Source organism: Rissa tridactyla, chromosome 2 (assembly GCF_028500815.1).
Source record: "Rissa tridactyla isolate bRisTri1 chromosome 2, bRisTri1.patW.cur.20221130, whole genome shotgun sequence".
Taxonomy (NCBI): domain Eukaryota; kingdom Metazoa; phylum Chordata; class Aves; order Charadriiformes; family Laridae; genus Rissa; species Rissa tridactyla.
In genome coordinates this window covers 125,017,638-125,039,022 of record NC_071467.1, presented here as the reverse complement: position 1 = coordinate 125,039,022, position 21,385 = coordinate 125,017,638, and the positions used below count along the sequence as shown (strand labels likewise).

At 43.1% G+C, this 21,385-nt stretch overlaps 1 protein-coding gene across 7 annotated transcripts in view; it reads left to right on the top strand.

The window, feature by feature from the left end:
• Positions 1-21,385, top strand: part of LRRC3B (leucine rich repeat containing 3B) — a 45,598-nt gene that overhangs the window by 8,354 nt on the left and 15,859 nt on the right. For 4 of the 7 annotated variants that reach the window (XM_054191849.1, XM_054191848.1, XM_054191851.1 and 1 more), the window contains exon 2: positions 17,211-17,258. The exons of the other annotated variants lie outside the window; for them this stretch is intronic. The gene's annotated coding sequence lies outside the window, so the exon portion shown is untranslated. The remainder of the gene's footprint in view (positions 1-17,210; positions 17,259-21,385) is intronic. 7 annotated transcript variants of the gene reach the window in all.

Genomic DNA, 21,385 nt, shown 5'->3' with positions numbered 1-21,385 from the left:
TCAGGATTAATTTGTATAAAAATACCATTCCAATTCGTGTGTGACTGTATGACCATACCACAAATGTACTTTTATGGACTCTGTCCCTTCTCCAAAGAAGAGCCTAGCCTTCCCTGAGAGAAACTCTCTCCATGCAGTGTCAGCTCCATGCACTGTCATCTTAGTATTTTTTTTACTGTGGCACGCATGACTTGGAAAGCAATGCTTTGATGATAAGTAAATTGCTTTAAAAAGTTTATGGATGTTCGAGTTAGCTGGGAAATCATTGGAAAAACATGAGGTGAATGAGGACGCTGCAGGTTGCGGAGGTCCTTCATTTTCCTCTTGCTGTGGAGTTGCAGAGCAGCTAAGCTCTGGCTTTCTGTGGGCTCCCCAAAAGGAGTCTTGTTGACTGGAGTTACTGTGTCTTGGCTGTTGTTTTTATGAAGCAATTTTAATCCTGTGGGCTAAACCCGCTAGTTTTAAATTGGTTCTAGAAGCTGTGGAGTGCAGCTTTGAATCCAGAGTAATCACTTGGGCTTCTGCAAAGGGAGACTGAAAGACTCTCAGGCTCGCAGAGTAGTGCTTCGTTAATGCGGAGCAGTGGGGAGCGAGGGGCTGATTCTGTGACCACGTGTCTTCTTCCATCCACTCGGCTCCTCCAAGTAGTCTTCTCCATTTCCTGTGCATCCATAGTTTCCTCAATTTATTTTTTTTTAAAGAATATTATTACCTTCTAAAAATATTTAAGGCAAGGGGTTAAAAAGACTGTTGAATTTAATGTTGCGGTCAGTAGATTTGAGTAGAGGTAGGCTGACCCTAGAGGTGCAAATTCGTGGTAGTGAAAAATGGAGATTGGTGAGTGGTGGACTTCTTGCTGACATTGATGCTGTGCTCAGGATCACTGTTCTCACCCAGCTCTTCTTGGAGTTACCTAGCTGCATCCTGGGGAGAAGGGTTGCTCCTGGAAACAGCTCCCTTTCGGTCTGAGATATTAACTTTGTCCATTCTCCAGTATAACTTGGACTAGATGATTTTATTTGACAACTTAACAATTGTACCTAAGCTGCCTCTCAAAATATTTTGCACTTGAATTTTATTTGTCTTGAATATATTACTTCTTCAAAAGAATTTTTATAGTTCTTGCTAAATAAAGAATGGACCTGGAATAAGGAAATTAAAGGCAAGTGCTCTGTGTCATCACTTCCAAAACAAATTCAGTATAAAACCAGCGTAATTATATTATCTTTTCAGCATTTTCATGCCAGAATGGGGGAAAAAAGTGCCCATCTGTGTAAACTTTTTGAAACCTGCCCATACTTTTTCAGATTAGAGAGGAACACTGTATTCCTCAGATGCGATAAGGAGAATATTGCTATTCAACGACGGTGATAACAAGCAAAGAAAACACGGGGCTGAAAGTCAGGTGCCCTGCTGCCCTACAGCAGCGGCAGTGCTGGTGTCTCGATGTCGGTGTTGTAGAAGGGAGATGGTATTTGCAGGCTCCCTGTAAGCCTTATTGCCGCAAGGACAGGGTGCACCTATGACCATGTCAGCTTTGGGGAACACCTCTTTTCTTCAGGGACTCGGTGGGACATTGTAAAGTTCACCTTGCATCCTTACGCTGTGTTGTAGTTCCCCTTGCTGGTGAAGGCCTTGGATTTTTCATTAGGGATTTGACCCTGGGTTCATTTGAAGGGGGAACTTCATTTCCTTGCCCATCCAGAAAAAAACCCCACCACTACCACCAAAATCCCAAACAAACCAAACAAAAACGCCAGCCTCTGTCAGTGCTACTTCATCGGATGTGACGGGGTCGGTGTTCCTCAGTTTGGGCTTGGGGGCGGCATGAGAGGGAAGTGCTGTCTATAAAGAGCTGGCAGGGATGTACCAGATAAAATACCTGTCTAAGAAGACTCATCTGAAGAGATGAAGGGCAGAAAGGTCAGGACATGCTGAAATGTTTCCTGTAAGATTTGTACCTCTGGTGGGAGGTAAAAGATAAAACATCCAGCTAACGCTAAAGCATCTCTCTGCTAAGCCTACGGTTACTTTCTTGCCAGCCCTGATGGAGACATTTTCCCTGGCCCAGAGAAACCAGGCGTTTTGAGTGTGCAGAGGACATGGGAATTTATCAGGGCTGAGACATGGACACTGGTACAAACGGTGGGTGATGGAGCTCCTAATCCATCCAGAGAAGCATCTTAAGGCAGCAGCTCTGTCTCTAGGCATCTGCATGAAGAGCTCACAGCTATCAGCCGTAATGGGCTTCCCTCAGAAGTCGTCGTCTTAAAAGTCCGTTCTACAAAAGAGGAGTTTCTTTACAAAATGGGTGGCTGGTCCAGAGTGTAAGAAGAATGATGACAGCATTTCAGTACCTGCTGCTGCCAAACCTAGTTATGCTTACTGCGCTCTGAAATACCACCATTCGAGTTTTTAACGTGAACATCATCAGTGTAAGTCGAGGATGTTTTTAATTGCCATGGTTTGCATAAGACCTTCAAGGTTGTGATTCAGGACTTCAGGAGGTCTTCTCCAAAACCTTACTGAGAAAAAGTGCTCAATTCTTTGCCCTTAGTGGGCGGCATGGTTTAGGGGAAGGTGGGTAGGTGAGATTTCAGTGTTCTCAGCGACGGGGGAGTTCCATGTGGCATTTTGCAGTGTGGGGTTAAAATCTCTAAATTGCCAGCCATTTCCTTTTTATTTTTCTTCCTTCCCCAGGACTTTTAAGACCTTGTTTTAATTTTTCGCTGAACCAAAGTGATGTTTAAAGAACAAAGTCCATTAGAGATGTTAGCACAACAAAGAAAAAGAGTTTTGGAAGATGTGAGTCAGCTTAGGAGGTCTGAAATGGGAGGTGGATAGGTCTTTCCTTCTTCAAGGGAAATTGGTCATTCTGAATAAGGAGGTAAGGTGTTCTCAAGTGATAGATTAGAAAAGTCTTCAAAAGGCTTAAACAAGTGCAGCACCTCTGCCTTTCCCAATCAAGAGTGGAGAAATGTTTTGTTATAGCATAGCAGTGTGGCAATTTTCTTTGCAAATATTTGGTTACTAATGAGAATGTTTACAGTCCCTAAACTTTTTACTGTTTTCTTTTTATCTTGCTGTGTCTCTTCCATTGTCATTGCTGCTGCTTTTTGAAAGTTATGTTTTCCCCTTCTTTAGAGGTTTTAGCTAGGGAGAACTCTTGCCATGCACCAACTTAACACCTCATGTGGGTAAGGATTACATGGAGCAGGGCAGCAAAAGACTTTCAGTGCAGGTGCCTGGAGCTGGCCCTCCCATACCCCTGCCAGAGCTGACGGATGGGTCTGCTGGGGATGGAGGTGGATTCTTCCAAGGAGAAGGAGCCACGGGAATATGCGTAGGTTCAGATCTGAGACCGGGGTTGTACAGACGTATTCCCATTCGTGCTTAGGTTGCTATTTGTTTCGGAAACATCAGTATTGTGGGTTTTGGTGGGTTTTTTTTAGCTTGAGAATCACTCACATTTAAAGACTTGAGGTAAACCTGCATAAATCTGAGCTCGCTGAAGTTGCTTTGATTAAGGTGGCTGTAAGCCATTGTAGATTTACGTCCATAATGTGCATGCTGTCTCAGTTGGTGATAGACTTATGCAAAATCATAATGAAAACACCTTAAGAATGGATGTTATTCATTCTGATTTGAACACAGCATATGTCCAAATGGGAAATGAGGTATTGTTCCTCACTTGCAATATAAAAGTACTTGAAATAACTATTTCTGGGCCCTCAGTATTATCTATTGAATTCGTATCTGCCCTTGTCATCTGACAGGGTACTAAAACAAGATTCTGCTCAAAATGATAGAAATGACAGTCATACAATGCATTTCATTCCTGCTGAGCCCTGTTATGTAGTTAGTTCGAGGAGATTGGGATCTTGCTTCAGTCGTTCAAGGACAGTCCTTTGAAAAGGACTTGCAGAATTTATAATTGTGCCCATAAATCGCCTGCTCCCCCTGCAAGTATGGTAAAATTTCTGCTGCATCCTACTGTTCTGTGTTGGGGAAAACTGCAGTTCTATCTCATTTTTTTTTTTTTTTGCTTGTTCCCTCTTTTTCAAACCCCAGCAGTTGCGTTGTGCTTGCGGTGAATTCCCTCTGCTGGGGACCAGGCTCTCCTTCCTCTGCGATGCTGTTACGTTGAACTGCTTCTGTACGCTGTCAGCGTTTGACCCCTTGCAGCTGGCAGCGAGTAGAAGAAATCATATATACGGAGACCCAAACTCTGCCCTTAGCTGCACTTCTGAAAACCTGTGGCATTACACAATTGGCTTGGAACGACTTAAGAAATCCCGCGAGAGCCGCTTCACTGGAAGTCGCTCTGTAAATGTTAGACAGGGCTATTGTTTTTGCGCTAGTACGTTTTATTTTAAAGCTGTACCTGAACTGCAGTCGATGATCCTGTTTCATAACATTGAAGTAGAGGGACAGATCTGGAGTATGAGATGTGCCGTGCTGTCAGTGGAGTTTGCTATTCAAACTGCCTTAGCCAGGCGTGGTAGCAATGTCTGTGCTGCGAGATCGATGTTCTCTGTGGGCTTCTGGTTTCTCTCAGCATTCAAACCACTGGTCACAGTGTGACCATCCTCCTCCATGGCCCGATCTCTTTTGGGAAGGGCCCAGGGCCATCTCCCAGCAGGGGTGGGCAGCGGGGGTGCCCAGAGTCCCAGGTCCATCTTGCTGGACACCTGCCCTGCGGCACAGCAGGTCCCAGGCAGCAGAGTCCTCCCTGGGCCAAGAAAATCGGATTTAGGTCTCACACATTCCTGGCACCATCCAGTACGGAGCAAGCACAGGGCTGAGGAACATAAAGGGAAGGTGTCTGCATGCCGTCAGTCTCCAGGCAGTGGGGCGAAGCTTTGGGGTCTGGCCAGTGGTGGTGCAGCTGATGGCCGTGCCATTTGTGACTGCGAAACATAGCGTATGTGGAGATATATATTGCTGTATGGAAAGGCCCGTATGACCTTTTTCTTTCATGTTCAATGCAGAACCATAGGAAATACTATGCAACCTATAGATGGGTATTGTACTGACCATTGTAGCCATGCCCATTTGAGCAGCTGGCATCTTTGACTCATGCCGGCCTCCGTGAGTGTGGAGGGTACTTCATACGGCTGGTCCACAAATAACTGGAAAGCTTGAATAGCTATATAATTCTTCTTTAAAAAAAGTTTTGCAAAGATAGACCTGAGCAGATCGAAGTTGCAGTCAAAGAGCTCTGCCCTGAGCCATATGGTTTTCTTCTCAGTTTCTTTGTGTTGTGATGCTACTGGGACAAGAAAGCAAATTATGGGAAGTGAGAAGGTGAAGCAGAAGATAGAGTGAGATGTATTATACGTACCTCCGGTACTGTCATTAGACATTTATACCTGCTTCGCAGAAAGAAGACTGAATGGACTGTTTTACACGGATTTTTGCCGTTGCTTAATGTAGAAGGGGAGGCAGAAATACCGAAATTACATGTGAATTATGTATATGTCCAATTTGCTGTTGTGAATGGAGAAGGAAGGATGTTAAAAGCTGTTAATTACTATGAATTTTATTGTACTGACTATGGTTGTAGCCGCAGGCCATGTCAGCTCTGGAGGGTAACATAGTGCCGTGCTGTCTAAGGGCATTTCTGGAAGGCAGGAGGGAATGTGCCAAAATGCTCAATGCTGAGCAGTGAGGTTACATCTAGGTGTTGTGTTGTGTTACCGGAGAGGAGTGGTGTTTTTCCTTCAAGGCTTGAAGAGGAACAGTTTTATTTCTGTGTCTTCTGGTATGTCCAGAACAGAAAAAAAGAATAGAACAAAAGTTACAATGTGGTAGTATAGCAACTTCACATTTTTTATTCTGTTTCCTATATTCAAGGGGTTTCCTAGCAAGAATAGAAACATCTGCAATAATGACTCCTATTTATGTTAATCTTTTGCAATTGGCATGCAGTCTGAAATAATTACAATGAATATACCCTCTGCTCCAAATACTCACAGCTTGCATTTATTTCAGGATTCTTTGCCTCATAAGTCTGAGAACATAATCCCTCATTCTGCTCTGCTTCATCTCCTTTGCATGAATTTATCTAACAGTACCTTTTGTGCGGTTGTGAGCTTCATTAACAATGGTCATGCCATAATAAATTACATAAATTGAGAAGGTTTTAATTAAATAAGTTAACGAAAAAAAATCAAAGCATAATATATTTAATTAAGTAACATTTTCTTGTCATAAATTTGCACACGAGGTGTGGAATGAAGTAGGCCGGGGTAAAATCTGTACTCTGAAGTTTTTTAGCCTTCATAGCTTTACTAATTTAATCTGCAAGAAGGTTTTTCTTTCTTTTTTTAAGAAATATTTTTTGAAAAATCATGTGTCAAACATACCTCGTTGTGCAAGGGATTATGCAAATTTAGCAGAAAAACAGTAGTTACTGACAAAGACATGACTAAGCGTCTTCTTGACCCTATGAATGCACGTCTTCCAGCCTTTCCTCCCCTCTTTCTTTTCGAGCTGCTCACTGTAATCAGAGCCATTTTCTCCAACCTGGCAGTGGCCCTTCAGCTCCATTCATTTGTTCGGTACTGGGCAGAATTGGGGGGTATTTTTGGTGCAATTGGCCAATGTATATAGTATAAAGAGTCAAGTCTCTGTGCACATGTGCATTCAGCTGGGCTGCTTGGCCAGGCGCGTGAGAAGGAAAAATAAGATCAGGCTTAGCTCGTGTGTGCAGTGCCATGGAGCCACTCCTTAGGTGTCCTCAGCAGCCACCGGCACCTGCCTTTCCTTTCTCTTTCCTGAACTTGCATCCAGAAATCGTAGGATTGCTATACTGTCGCCTGCCTCCTAGCTTCTTATACGGCTCAGCCAGGCTGCTTTCACTCGGGCAGTGTTCCCATCGAAGGGATCTGGTCCAAAACGGAGAACTTTGGTTTTCCTTTATGTCCAGGATATACATCTTCATGGCAGTGAATGGTGCTCTGATTTTCGATGATGAGACCGTGCGGGGATTGAAAAAAAAAAACAGCGGGAGAGGACACGGAAAGGAAATCTTTAAAATCATGAATATTGTTTTGTGGTTTTCCCAAACATCTCTGCAGAGTGACAGAGAGCAGTGCAAAGGGAGCATGCTGGTACATTACACGCACTGTTTTGATTTGGTGATGCACAGTGCCAGAATAATGTTTTGTAATTGTCTTTCACAAGTGCAAATGGCTGTGTATTGAAGGCTATGAACAATAATTACCAGTATTTATATCTCTGTGAAGCATCCTTCCCTTTTGATATTTTAATTTAGGGCTGATTTAGAGAGGCAAGATTGATGTCAGCAACATCAGTCTTCACTGTAGGTTGGGTTTCTGTTTTTTTTTAGGGGCCCACTCCCATAATTCTATGCACCATCAAACCGTGAAACCAGGGAATATGACTTCTGGACATTCTGTGAAAAAACTTTGCACCAGGTCATTTGATTTGTGTATACATGTAATTGATGGATGCAGGGTGAGAAAAAAGATGTATGACGAGGGAGATAAAGGCAAGATAGAGATGCTGGGTCAGATTGTGACAATACCACCTGTGGTGGCATTGACACTGCTGTATCTCCGTCCCCTCGTAGTCATCTGTCTCCTCATCTTAGGTCATTGCAGGGGTAGCTCAGTGTTACGGGAAGCAGAAAAAAAGGGTCTCTCTGCTAATAATTCTTCTGCTTTCTGCAAGGTACATGTGATATTCAACCAGATGAGGTCTGTTGTGAAGATAAAGTGGCAACTTACCTGAGATGGTGTATAACTCCTAAAATTCACCAGAAAGGTCACAAACCTGTGAGCAGGTGGATCTCTTACACTTCTCTGACGTGCAGTCTACAGTTAACTGTCCACCAGAAGACATTATAAAGCATTTCAGTATATTCACATATCCTATCTCTCTCTGTCCCTGCCTTTACTTCAGAAGAGAAGCAGCTCTAATTTTAGAGAAGGTAGGAGGGCATAAAGTTTATATAGCAGATATACACCTATTTTACAGAAAATGCCCCATTTAAGTTTCTGGGATCTACCTGAACAGTTGCCAGACAGCACTCCTACAGTTGCAGAGTATTGCACAGAATAGTGCTGTAGTTCTTTGCAGTATTTTTGATAACTTGCAGCATGCATGGTAGTCTGGTGGTAAAGAAGAGGAACACACATGTCCAGAGAGCAAAGCCAAGGTGAGAGGAAAGAGTAACAGGAGCACAAGGGTAGGGGGAAAACTAATGCTCAGAAAAAGAGGGGGGCAATCAGTCAAGAAAATTTAGGAATTAAAATACAAAGTGAGATAAGCAGTTCAGTAATAGTCACTTGCTGGGATGAGAATGTAGTACATTCAAGAAGAGACTCAAGCAGACCTTCTCCCAGAGGTTTCGGAATCTCCCATGTGAAGGACCTTAGCGTGAGTGGGAAGAAATTCTCCCTCTTAAGTGATACAAATTAGACGGCTGAGGCAGAGAAATTTTTTAATTGTATCTGGAAAAGAAGATGTTAGAAATCAAGCTCTTGATGACAGGAGCGTGTCAAATTAATGCATTATGTATTTTTGGAATTATACGATGTGTCATGCCCATTTCATTCCAGAGGAAATGTGACATCTTCTCCCCCCTGAGTGAGGTTTCCAAAGGACTGAAAAGCAAGGAAAACGTAAAGCAAAAAGAGAAGTTGTCAAATGGAGGAGAAGGGCATTGACTGTGCTATTTAAACTGTATAAATCAGTGGTGGTATATCCTACCTCTGAACCTCTTCTGATAGCTCTCTGTGTTGAGGTTGCTAGAGCTGTTTTTCCTTTTCAGTCTGTTTCAGGGCAATAGATTTTACCTTGACCTGTAAAGCCAGTTGTATCCTTTTACGTAGCAGTGACTTCCCAGAGAGCAGAAACATACATCTACACTGTTGCCACGAGGTACATGCTGTGCCTCACAGCAGATCTGCTTTTTTACTCATAAGAATGCGCGCAAGAGGATTTTGCTGGGCTGCTGAAAATATTTGAGCCGCAGTTTTACATACTGAATGTTGGGGGTTTTTTTGTTTTTTCTTCTGCTTCCAGAATTTGAGTAGTTTGGAAAAGAAATGTAGAGTTATCATCTGCAGTCTGAAATGGTCTTCCTTTTCAGAAAAATACTGTTTCTGGCATTCCTGGTGGGGAAGAGGAGCTGTTCCTTTCCAAGACATTTGGTATAGGTATGAAAATGTTCAAAGAGCTGACAATTAGTAATTATTACTCACTGTTGCTGCTTTGCTTCTAGTGTAGTGAACATATTTTTGGAGTAGAATTAAATCCAAGTCTCTCCAGGGCCTATTGGTATTTTGCTAATGCTAAATTAAAGCGTGCCATGTGCTGTGCACTAGGGGTGGTCAGCAGTGGCTTGACAGAATTTAATTGTGTGTGTGGCAGGGGTGCTCTGGGTCACCGCGTGGTAGGTGTGATACAGCCCCAATCTGGCAGGAAAGCAATCTTTCACAGCCCCTCGTGTTGTCATGAACAGGAAGGAGACATCCCCTAGCTTCTTTTCCATCCTACCCGCAGGTGAGAGGTGGTCCAGCTCCTGGTGTGGGCATGCTGCACGGCCAGTTTTTGTTCTTTCTGCTCATCACCTCTCCCTTTGCTTTTTCTGCTCCCAAGCTGTAAATACTTAAAATGAGAAATGAGTTAGTTAGAAGCCATGAAACAGACATGGAAGCTGAGCTACCTTAAAAAAAACAGTAAGTGAAGAAGCAGGTCCAGATTAGAGAAGAAGGGAAGGAGTCTTTATAGCCTTCAAAATTAGCTTCTCTTAAGCTGCTGAAGCATAGGTTTGGTGGTATCAATACAAAAATTTAGTATTATTCCCCTTTTGTGTCCCTAAATGGCAGATTGTCCTGTACTGCCCCATTTTGGGTGCTTTTCCTCTTAATATATCTTCAGTGTTATTTTTCTTGATGAGGTCCTCACCTTTCTCAGCTGCACACTTTGAGCATATCCACCCTGCCCAGGCTGGCACAGCCAGTGCACAGTATGTTGCAGCACGTCTGGCCTAAAATAAAGCGTTAGTAGGAAGAGAGCCACCAAAATTAAACCTGTGAATCTTGTACCTGAGCCAGCAGAGTCGCTGGTTGGGAAAGGTTCCTGAAGAGCTGAGCTGGAGGCCCTATTCCCAGGTTCTCCTTCTTCTCATTCTGTTCCCATCCTTCACTTAGGGCTAAGCTAGGTCACACAGAATCACAGAATGGTCTGAGTTTGAAGAGACCTTAAAGATCATCTAGTTCCAACCGCCCTGCCATGGGCAGGGACACCTCCCACTAGACCAGGCTGCTCAAAGCCTCATCCAGCCTGGCCTTGAACACCTCCAGGGATGGGGCATCCACAGCTTCCCTGGGCAACCTGTTTCAGTGCCTCACCACCCTTACAGTAAAGAATTCCTTCCTGATATCCGATCTAAATCTACCCTCTTTCAGTTTGAAGCTGTTACCCTGTGTCCCGTCATTACACTCCCTGATAAAGAGTCCCTCCCCATCTCCCCTGTAGGCCCTCTTCAGGTACTGGAAGGCTGCTATAAGGTCTCCCTGGAGTCTTCTCTTCTCCAGGCTGAACAACCCCAACTCTCTCAGCCTGTCCTCACAGGAGAGGTGCTCCAGCCCTTTGATCATCTTCGTGGCCCTGCGCTGGACCTGTTCCAACAGGTCCGTGTCTTTTTTGCGTGGCTGTGTGTAGGGTTCACAGGAGAGTGGTTACTGCCATCTCTGTAGCATGCAGTAACCAAAGGAGTAATGGATGGGATGCAATTCTCAGAGACGTCTAGGTGCAGGTGAAGGTTTTGGGGGGAAAAGTACCCCTGATGTGTACTGCACCCACAGCCGTCCTCAGTGAAGAGTGTGCTGCCTCACTGGTCCTCAGGGAAGGGTGTGCTGCCCCGGGGCAGGGAAGGAGTAGGAGCTGGGATGGCAACTCGGTGCTGCGTCTGGTTAGGTGGTGGCAGGGCAGAAGAGCCCGGGAGGCGAGCAAAACATCTGAATATGCGTTGGACTAGCATGATGTTTGGGAGTTATTATGTGGAATGGTGGCATTTTGTTAATTTATTTAGTAATTTGTGATGGCAGCAGCTGAATATTGAGCAGCTTAAATCTAAGCAACTGCCATTTCATGCTTTGGTGGAGAGAGAGTGGGTGAGTGAAATAGTAGGGGTAAATTGTGAATAGGAGTGAAACCAATATGTGCAGCTTTCTCTGAACCTGCCCACCTCTTTCTTTGTGTAATATTGAGCAGCTGGGGCTGTGCTATCTCAGCTTATCATCAGTAAACCAGGCTGTAGATCTCTGGGGACGTGTTTTGCTTTCAGTTGCTTTGGTAGAAATCTGAATTTATTACCTAGATTATTTGCATTTAGACCAGGAAAACTGCAAACAGAATTTGAGCCTTTTTTGTCAGTTTGGTTGGTGGGAAGTGCTCTCATTTTATGAGACCCTGCTAGCTTTGTTTAGTCAAAGAAGAAACCGGTTGAATTCAAAATGAGAAAGCATTTGCACTATTGTCCTTTTTTTTCCTTCTGTGATGAGGGAAATTGTACCGATCTCCGTAGGAGTAAGACTAATAGAGTTCACTGTAAATTAATTAAAAGTTCTTAGTTTATTAAAAAATGACATTTTCCTAACCCATAATATTATACCAACCTGTAAGAACATAGGACACAAGGCTTGATCAAGTTAGTTAGAGAGGTAATTGAATTCCTTCAGCTGTTTCAGACATTTTTCAGGGGGATTTCCCCCACCTTGAATTCCATGGAGTTTTTCTCTGAAGTGGCCCATGGGATTCCCGATGTGCTTTTTCACGCTAGGCTAGGTAGGTATGTTTATGAGTTGCCGTCCTAGACTGTTGTCTCCAGAGGTGTTATTTAGAAACTGGTGTTTCATTCATTACTGTGCTTACCTGGTTCTGAATCTATGATTTTGTCTGTTGTTCAGCTTGCAGACCAATGACTCATTCCTTTGCTTCATCGGATGGCTGCACGTGATCTTATCCAATTCTTAGATGAGCTTTGGGAGCGAGCTAACAAGAAATGTTTACAGCATTCAGGGTGAATTGCAATTCCACAAAACTATTTTACAAAAAAAAAAAAAAAGGAAAGAAAGGGTTGCTGTAACTAAACCAATTTCTTTAAAAATCATTTATCTGTTTTATTATGCCTCTCTTGGGCCTCACAGTATATGCAAAGGATGTAAAAAGAAGCTCTCTGCCCCTTTCTAGCACGCATGAGAGAAGTCAGAGTGTGCTGAAGCAGAGTGGTGCTGCCATTCAGGTACAGGTTGTAGCAAAGCCACCAGCGACATCCATCTCACATCCTATAGAAATCCGTGTAAAGAAAGAAATCCTAGTGGGATGTCCACTGTATTTGCAGGAGTTTTTTGTAGAAGAGCAGCTTCCTTCATGCCATGTCCCCACATGACTTAGCAGCATCCCGTAGGTGTGAATGCCTGTCTCTGGAGAGCAGGATATGCAGAAGATGAAAAGATGGGTGGTGGAGGGAGACGTGGTGACTAACTCTTTATTCCTGGAATTGCACCCTCAGCGTGGAGGACAGCATTAAGTATGTCCCATATAGGCTCTTCGCACTGTGTCGTTGCTGGGGATTAAACCATTTTCCCCATGGATCCTGTACTCAGCAGAAAGCTCTGCAGGAAGGGGTATTGTGCCTCCGGATTTGAACATACGCACTTGCATAACAGATTAGTTCTTCTGTTCTTTGACACGGGTTTCAGATACAGCACATGTTAATTTTCTCCTCGTGCCATGTGGTCCTAACACATGGTGAAGGAAGGACATTCAGACTTGAATTATTTCATCTCCTGGAATCTTGTCAGTTTTCCAATGGCCCTTGTTTTCTTCTGGTATCTCTTCTGGTATTTTTATTTAATTGTTTAAAAAACAGGACATTGAATTTAGATTGTCACCTTAAAACTGGTTTTTCCTGTTCACTACTAATAGACATCTTGGTGGAGTGCAACTGAAAGAATTACCAGGGTATAATTTTGCCTTTTTGTATCGGCTTTGGGGTGGGGGGCAGGATTTGCTGATATTAATCTTTCTGCTTTGCTAGGTCTGTGAAGACCACACGGTTTAATTTCTCTAGGTAATTCTAACTTGTTCATTTTTCAAGTTTTTATGTACTGGCTTTGGATGGTAAGTGATACCATTACCAAGTGATACCATACTGCCAAGTGGTACCAGGCAATGTTTCTACTGTTACCTGCTTATAAGTGATGCCCTTACGGTAGTTGAAGGCAGCATAAAGAGTTTACCTTGGGCATGCTCAATCTGTCTTCCAAGTGCTGTGTCCATACCCCTTCCCTGCTAGCCATCTGGGACCTGTCTTCACCTAGTAAATGCGTCTTGTGGTCATTTCAAGGGTCAGCATGACAATAGTCCACAAAACCTTTCTTCAGCCTGGCTGCCAAGCAGTTGTAGCACAAATTAGAAGCTGGGTGGTGAGGGTCAGAACTGGGGTTTCTCTAAGGTCAGTTTATTAGGTTCCTTTAAAGCACAGGAAAACCAGCCTTCTATCCCACTGCAAGTCGGAGTATCAGCTATAAACACTTCCCTTCTCTACTTTGTTTAATAGTCTGGCTGCTGTTGAGCTTTTGCAACTGTGAAGTCAGTTGGATTCTTGTATACGAGATTCTGTGGAAAAATTTCTGGCCAACGGTGACTGATGTGAAAGAGGAGCGTGGACCAACTCTGTTTAACAGCTTGTGCAAAATATATGTAGGAGTGTAAGGAAGAAACTGTCACTACTGAATCTCAGAAGAAGTAAATGTAAGAAAAATGTTTAGAATTTGGGTAGAATTTAGGGAGAAAGAAACTTTTAAAACCGTGTAGCCCAGAAACGGAAAATGGTGCGCACGGATTGAATGTGAAGCATCAAGTGCCCATTCAAAGAGGGAAGCTATCCAAATGCTGTTGGGGCCATTTGGGTAGTTTTCAGAGGGCGTACTCTGTTGTATCTTGCTGCTGATTAACAAGTCTGTAAGCTTCTGGTGCGTATCATAGTTTTACCACACACCATTACAGCTTGCTGACTCAGGTTAGTGAAATTTGTTTGTATGGAGGATGAGCATCCTCACGGGACGTGCACAAAGACGTTGGCTGATTGTTCTCTTCACCTTTTCGGGAGAGCTAAAGTGTTTGTTACAAACAACTTGTAAAAAGCAAAGAGCATTTCATCAATAGTGTTACCCGAACACAAACTTCTTGTGTCATTTTGTATGAAGCAGACCAAAAAAAGCACAGTATCTTATAAGCGACAACTAAAGCAAAGCTTTGAAAAAAACATGGATTTAGCTTCTCTCAATATAGGAAAATATTTACTTAAATGAGTGTGACTTCCATTTGGTGTTGTAAGGGAAAATATTTCTACACTTCATTTCTTCTCTTTACCATAGTGTTGAATCTTGCTTATTTTATGTAGTCATGCATGAATACACCAAATTGAGTAGTATTTTTATGAGCTATCTGGACATTTGAATTTTTTATGCATGGACCTATGAATTAAAGAATTCTCCTTGAAAAAATGGTTTCAGATGAGATTAAATTAAAAGATCAGAGTAACTCATTATTGACTCCATTACGTAGATACTTTAATTGTATTTTTTTCCTTAACATATGTACGTATATTCCTGCTCTTATTGCAGCTTTCTAATACTATTTCCTCTGGGGTTTTTTTCTGCATTAATTTTTGTGTATACCATTTTTTTTCATGGATCAAATTAAATGAAATTAAGATATTACAAGTGAAATAAGCAGAAATAGTTTAATATGTAGAGACACAGAAAGCTCATCTAGGAAGTAGCTTTTTAAGTGGGTTTAATCCAATTGGTCAAATTAATAAGGCTAACCAGAAAAGAATGGACGTTTTTATGGAGAAGAGTGAAAGATGTATTAAGACGAAGTTGTGAAACCCGAGGGAGAAATATGCAAACAACAACTTTTAAAACAGTGTAACCCAGAAACAGAAAGAACTGAAAATAAATAAATAAAAAAAAGAAAGAAAAAAAATTAATTGCTTCCTTGCAGTCAGCCCTTTCCCACCATGAGAAAAGCCGTAAGCAGCAGTGAGTAAGCACTGGTTGCCAGCACTCAGAGGTAATGACTGTGGGCAAGTATGTGGTGGGCTGCCTTTTTTAGGCTTGGTGCCTAAGGAAACTTCTCTTCAGCATAGAACAGAAATAGAAAATAAATTGAAATGTAAAACCAAAATGTTCAGGGCATTTAAAAGGAATTTGTCTGCTATCAGTGCTATCAGTCCTTGAAATGTAAAGATATTTTTGTTACTGTGAACTGGAAAATTGAGATGGTGCTTTTTTTCAAGGCATGAACTACATGATCCCATGATGTAGCTCCTTTGCTTACATGCAGAAGTTATCTCCGTGGTCGAATCCTTCTGTGACTTTGGAAAAAGGCAGGTCAGCAGTAGCGCTCCCCTTCTCACCTGCAGATTATCTGGTCCTGTGAAAGCGTGGAGCAGAGGTGGTATGCCTTGCTTCCCCAACGACTGGGAGTGCTTCAACTTTCCTTCAGAGTCCTGTCTCCTGGGAGCCTCTGGGATTGCTAGATTAAGCAAATAGCCTGATAGAAAGGTTGACTGATAACCAGGAGGTGAAAACAGTTCTGGCTCTGCTGGAAGGTAGCAAGAGAAAGCCATAGAGAATCTCTGAGTGAAAGCGGTCACAAGATACTGGGCAGAGACAGGGGCTCTCGGTTTGACAAGCTTTTATCCAGCAGGATAAAAGCCTTTTTTACTTTCAAGGCTACAAAACCCAACAGGAGGCTTCAGGGAAAACCTTGGTGGCTTGTTCCTGCAGAGTTCTTTTCCTTTGGCGCATATCCCTGTAGAGGGATGTGAATTTGCCTCAGATTTTCTGAGACTGGATTGTAAATGAAGGATGGAAAAACGTATATCCTTTACAATCCATTTGACTGACTTCTTTAGAACAGTTTGCAAGATAACTTAAATAGGGACAAAGTTCAGGTGTTTTGTTTTGTTTTTAAGCCTTCTAGCTACAATTTATGAGATTTTGTTCTGTAGTTTGGGTGCAGAAAACAGAATGAAAATTTGCCCTTGTTTTCTGGCCAGCTTGAGTATCATTTTGGTGCCCAAAAGCATTTAAAACAGGCTTAAGCGCCTTTTTTTCCCCTTTTTTTTTTTTTTTTTTTAAGGGCAGAGTTCTTAAAACAGTTTGTGTGAAAGTAGGCACCCAAGTTAATGTTTGATGCATTGAAATCAGTTAATCACTTAATGGGTTCATTAGGAGCTTAGGAATTTATTTACCAGAAGTTTGGCTGTGTGTGACTTGCTGTCATTTAAAAATCTTCTCCTTTCAAGAGTTTCCAAATAAGTTTACGCATATTTATTGGAGATATTGTCATGCTGTCAATTCAGTAATTCAATTTGTTGACTGCAGTTCAGTGACATCAATTAATAAATATTTGCAGTTTTGGTCCTTTGCTTTTAGATGTTGGTATGAGTTAAAAAAGAAGAGCACTATTTTGATTTAGAGAATAATGTTAGAGAGCAATACGATAATTGTGTATCTTCAATGTTTGTTTGTTAATACAGCCATTTCTCAGGAAGCACTGTTGTTGTGGAAACCGGCGCAATTTTAATTAATGTTTTACACTATGTGCCTTACAGTTAATATTTTAAAAATAGAACATCTGTAATTGGACTTGTTTACCCACCCCAGTCATAGTGGAAACTGTGCTCAGTGGTAAGATATTTCATAAACCCTGTCTAAGTGATAGAAAACATCTGCAACTGAATTCTGAGTTTGGGATCTGTGTTTATAACTCCCTGTTGCAAGTGAAGCACCCCATGAAATGCATCCCTTCTTTACAGACAACACAGATTGCACAATGATGTGTGACATAAACAGGAAATAAAAACGTGCTTCAGTAGGACTTAAATGTTGTGCTGCAAGGCCTAGCATTATCTCTGTCTTAATTTACACTGCTTTCAAGTAGTTCTTCTTGAATTGCAGTTCTTGCAGATGTTTTGCTTAACCTTGGAAGTAATCACAGAATGGTGAAGGCTGGTAGGCACCTCTGGAGATCGCTTAGTCCAGCCCCCCTGCTCAGGAGCGGGTTGCTCAGGCCCTTGTCCAACAGGCTTTTGAGTATCTTCAAGCATGGAGATGCCACAACCTCTGGGTAACCAGTTCTTATCCTTTTTCTAGGCGCCACTGAGAAGAGTCTGGTTCTGTCTTCATTATTCCCCTGATCAGGTATGAGCCTCGCTGTTCACTTACTTAGTCTGTACTTCATCAGTCTGTCAATGAGGGTGTTATGGGAGACAGCATCAAAAGCTTTGCTGAAGTCAAGGTAAATAACATACACTTTCTCATCTCAGTGAGATGAGCCAGACGTCTCATTGCAGAAAGCTATCAGGTTGGTCAGATGTGATTTCTGCCTTCATAAATCCAGGCTGACGACTCCCAATCCCCTTCTTTCACTCCATATATTAAGGAAATTGTTCCCAGATTTACTTGCTCATAACCTTCCCAGGGTTGGAGGTCAAACTGACCTGCCTGTAGTTTACTGAATTCTGCTTCTTGAAAATAGGGCTTTTGCTTTCTTGCAGTCCTCAAAACCTGCTCTGATCCCCATGACCTTTCAAAAAGAGTTGAGAGTGGGCTCCCGTTAACATCAGCCAGCTCCCTCAGCATGTGTGGATGCATCCCGTCGGGACACACAGGCTTGTGTATGTCCAGTTTGTTTAAATGTTTCTTAACTTGATCCTCCTCTGCTGAGGGTTAGTATTCATTGCACCAGACTTTCTTACTGCTTGCAGGAGCCTGGGATTTCTGAGAACAGAATATTCAAGGAAAAAATAGCTTTTAAATTGACCACCATTTTTCTGGTAGTAGTCTGTCTCTAACTATCAGAGATACACTTAATGTGCTTTAAATGCAAACCAGTTCTTTGCAGAATGTGTGTGTTAAATAGAGCTAAAGTTTGTCAATAGGCCTGTATTTAAAGCTAAACTGTTAATGTCTTTCCATGGTTACGCTGAAAAATTCTAGTTCGTAAAGGAGTGCGAATCTACCAAAAATGCGAGTGTTTTCCTCTGTGCGTCTCCCCTGTGTTGGCCTGTCTGAGTGCTGGCTGCGCAGAGGTGTGTAACAGGAGTCACTACAGGCAGCGCAGGAATTTCAGAGATGGTTTTAATGTGTCAGAACAACAAGGTGGATTAGTCTGCAGTCACGTTCACGTTGCCATCGAGAGCTGTCGTCTGTGCCTGAGCAAGGTTCTTTTGAGCTTGCATGGCTGTAGCAGCCCCAGTCTACAAGCTTTTCTGTGCAGTCGTCAAATGGGGAAAAGGAGAGAAGAAAAGGAGTGAAGATGCTGTTTCCAGCTCAGCAGGAACCTGACAGCTCCTGAGTTCAACAGGACCAGGATGCCGGGAGCCACTGCCTTGCAGGGTACAGGTGGGGCCATGGGCAAGAGGCAGGCTTCTGGCTCCCAGCTTCTTTTGAGACTCCAGCCTAGCAGCCTAGCTTCCAGCTTCCAGCCTAAGTGAGAGTCCCACCGCTTATGCGGGTGCAAAGCAGGGATCAGCCCTTTCCTGCTGAGCACTTGCCGCCAGTGGGGAGCATGGGTTAGTCAGCCCTGTCCTCCAAAGAGGAATTGGACATCCGCACTGAGTGGAGTCAGAGCTGAGGAGCCACCTGCCTTTGGCAGTTCATCTATTCTTCCAGCACAGCTCCATTAGCTTTAAGTTAATAATGACTTTAAAAAAGCCCTTCAGCTTCTTAGGGTTTCTTAAACAGCCAGCAGCTCTCAGGGGGTTTTACAGCAGTGAGGACTCGGCCTACCATCTCGTGAAGGTCTGCCAGGGTCACTCCTCACTCTGCACTGCAAGCACAGTGGGAACCGTGACACTGCCTCAAAACTACTGGGAGTCTGTGGATGCTGCAGTAATTATTCCCAAGAGTAGCTGTGCCATTTTTTGGGCTGCTTTCTGCTGGCACTGTTACACAAAAAAAAAAAGGTCATTTATTTTTCCTCAGTGTGTCTTCTGTTGTTAACAGATTTTGTTAAGACAGGGTTGCGATGTGTGTGTCTTGTTCATGGTAGACCATTCATAACGTAGTCCATATTAGGTGTCTCATTTTACAAACACATCGTATAATCTCACTCCAACTGTCTGAGTTTCTGCTTCAGATTGTTAGCAAGTTCCTGAGTGCAAGACCAGCTACATTTTAATGAGTAAAGGTAGAATGTGGAATTTTGCCTGAGGAATATTTTAATAACTTTAAATAAAATAATTATTAGCATGTTATTAATAGGCTATTTTTCTCTCTTCTTACTTAGCATTGATTCTAAGAGAAGGCTACTATCTTCTTTGTTAAAAATAATGATTGCCACATTTAGGCAGCTGTTAAAATCACTGATAGAGGACTAATCGCTCATTCCTAACAAAATTGTTCATGCAATTTTAAAAGGAACTTCGTAATATGAAATGATGGTCCAGTGGGTTAATATTGCAAATGGAGTTAGGAGACACCTCCACAGTTTCCTGCTTCTCCCTGTTTGCAGAGGTGTTTTGATCTGCCAAAGTACATTTCAGTGTTGCAACTTCAAAGAATTTTAGAATGTTTGTTTGGTTTTTTTTTTTTTGCAAGATGGCAGGGGTTTTTTTTGGTGGAAAGAGAAAGGAGGAATTCTATATCCCAGTGAAAAGGAAGCAGGTGAAGTGACCGTAATAGCTTTTTAGGACTTGTTGAGACTTGTGCCCTGAGTAACCAGGCACTTGCCATTGCCAGCATGCAGTCTCCTGGCTTGCCATAGTGTAGTTGTGCTGTGGTCACTAGCACATGCTCTCTGCATCCTCAGCAGTGGCTGTGAAACTCAGGAGACCACCTCGATTTATCCCTTCACGCTCAGCGCAGGCAGGAGGCTGAGGTCTGCAGCAGCCCTGTTGACGAGGGCATGTGTCCACAATGGTGACAGTATGGGGGGGACTGTCGATGCCACAGCTATAAGTGTATCTTTATAAGTGTCTCTGTGCTCTGTGGAGACGCTTTTGAGCACAGAGCACCGTGAGAGCCCTGGTGGTGCAGAACCGTGTGGCTATTGCATGTGAACACTGGCTGCTTCCAAATTCAGCTCATCTATCATGGATCAGCTGGAAAATCAGTTGACAGCAGTGTGTTGACTGAGGTTTACTACTGGGCTGTTCCTCAGGCTGGCAAAGGCTGCAAGGTTTGAAATGCAGATTTGCAAGGATGGGCTCCTCTTTGCAGCTGGAGATGGAAAATCTGACGTTTTCGGGAAGCATCCTTTTGGGATGCAGAAAAACTCTCCCTGGACCAGAACATGAGTGGCACTGAAAGTGTGTATGGCACTACTGTGCTGTGACAGTTCAGTGCATTTTATTGTGCATGAGCTCGTCTGTTCACTGTCCAGTATCCAGTAAGAGCGGGCAGGGTGGAACTGGAGGGTGCCTTTGGCTGACTGAAAGCAAGAAGGGAAGGAGTCAGGAGCGCAGGAGGTGTTCGGATGTGAACCAGCTTACGGAGATGGGACTAGCGTTGCTGCAGCACTGTGGCTCTGCATCTATGGCAACTAAGGGAAGGCGAATGAGCAGTGTAACGTTTCCTCTGACGGGGAGCGTGAAGGAAAAGACATTTGACAGTGCTGCTCTCAAGTGATGTGGTTTGCTTTACTATTTGTTTTGCCATTCTTCATAGTATATAGATCGGGACTTGATAATGGTGCTGTATAGCCCTTTTGGACTTCTTTGGGTGTCCTGGACTGTTGACTTGTGGGATTTGAATACATAAAAGAAATAAAGGTGCCTTTGAAATTAATTGATTCTCAAAAAGAGGGAGAGGAGGGGGAAATTAGCACGATGTTTTTGATTTCTCTCTTGCTCTTAGTGAAAAAGTGCAGTAGATACAGGGTAAAAGTATATCACTGTATGGGTCATTTACTGTATCAGTGCATCTCTTTCTACTATATTAGTCAATAGGAAGCTGATGCTGCTGGTAGTGGGCCAATTCATGGTCTGTTATGTAGCTCCCAGAAGGATGGTACGATTCACAGAACTTGCTAATGCTTGGCAATTTCACTGGGCTCCAGGTTGTAAGGGGTTCACCCGTCGGCTCGTGAGCCAGTGGGGTCTCTCATGTGAAACTCCCGCGTCTGGCTTCCTCCCTTTGCGGTGAGAGCACAGGCGTGACAGCAGTTTCTGGTTCTCGTTCTTCTTTCCTCTTCCTGCAGTTCCACAGGCTCTTCTGACAGCCTTGGATGTTCCTGTAGGTATCGCCACTCTTCTACCCTCTGTCTTTTTGTCCTTGAATTAGTAGTCCTGCCAGTGAGACAAAGGCTTTCTTTGTAGCTGGGCCAT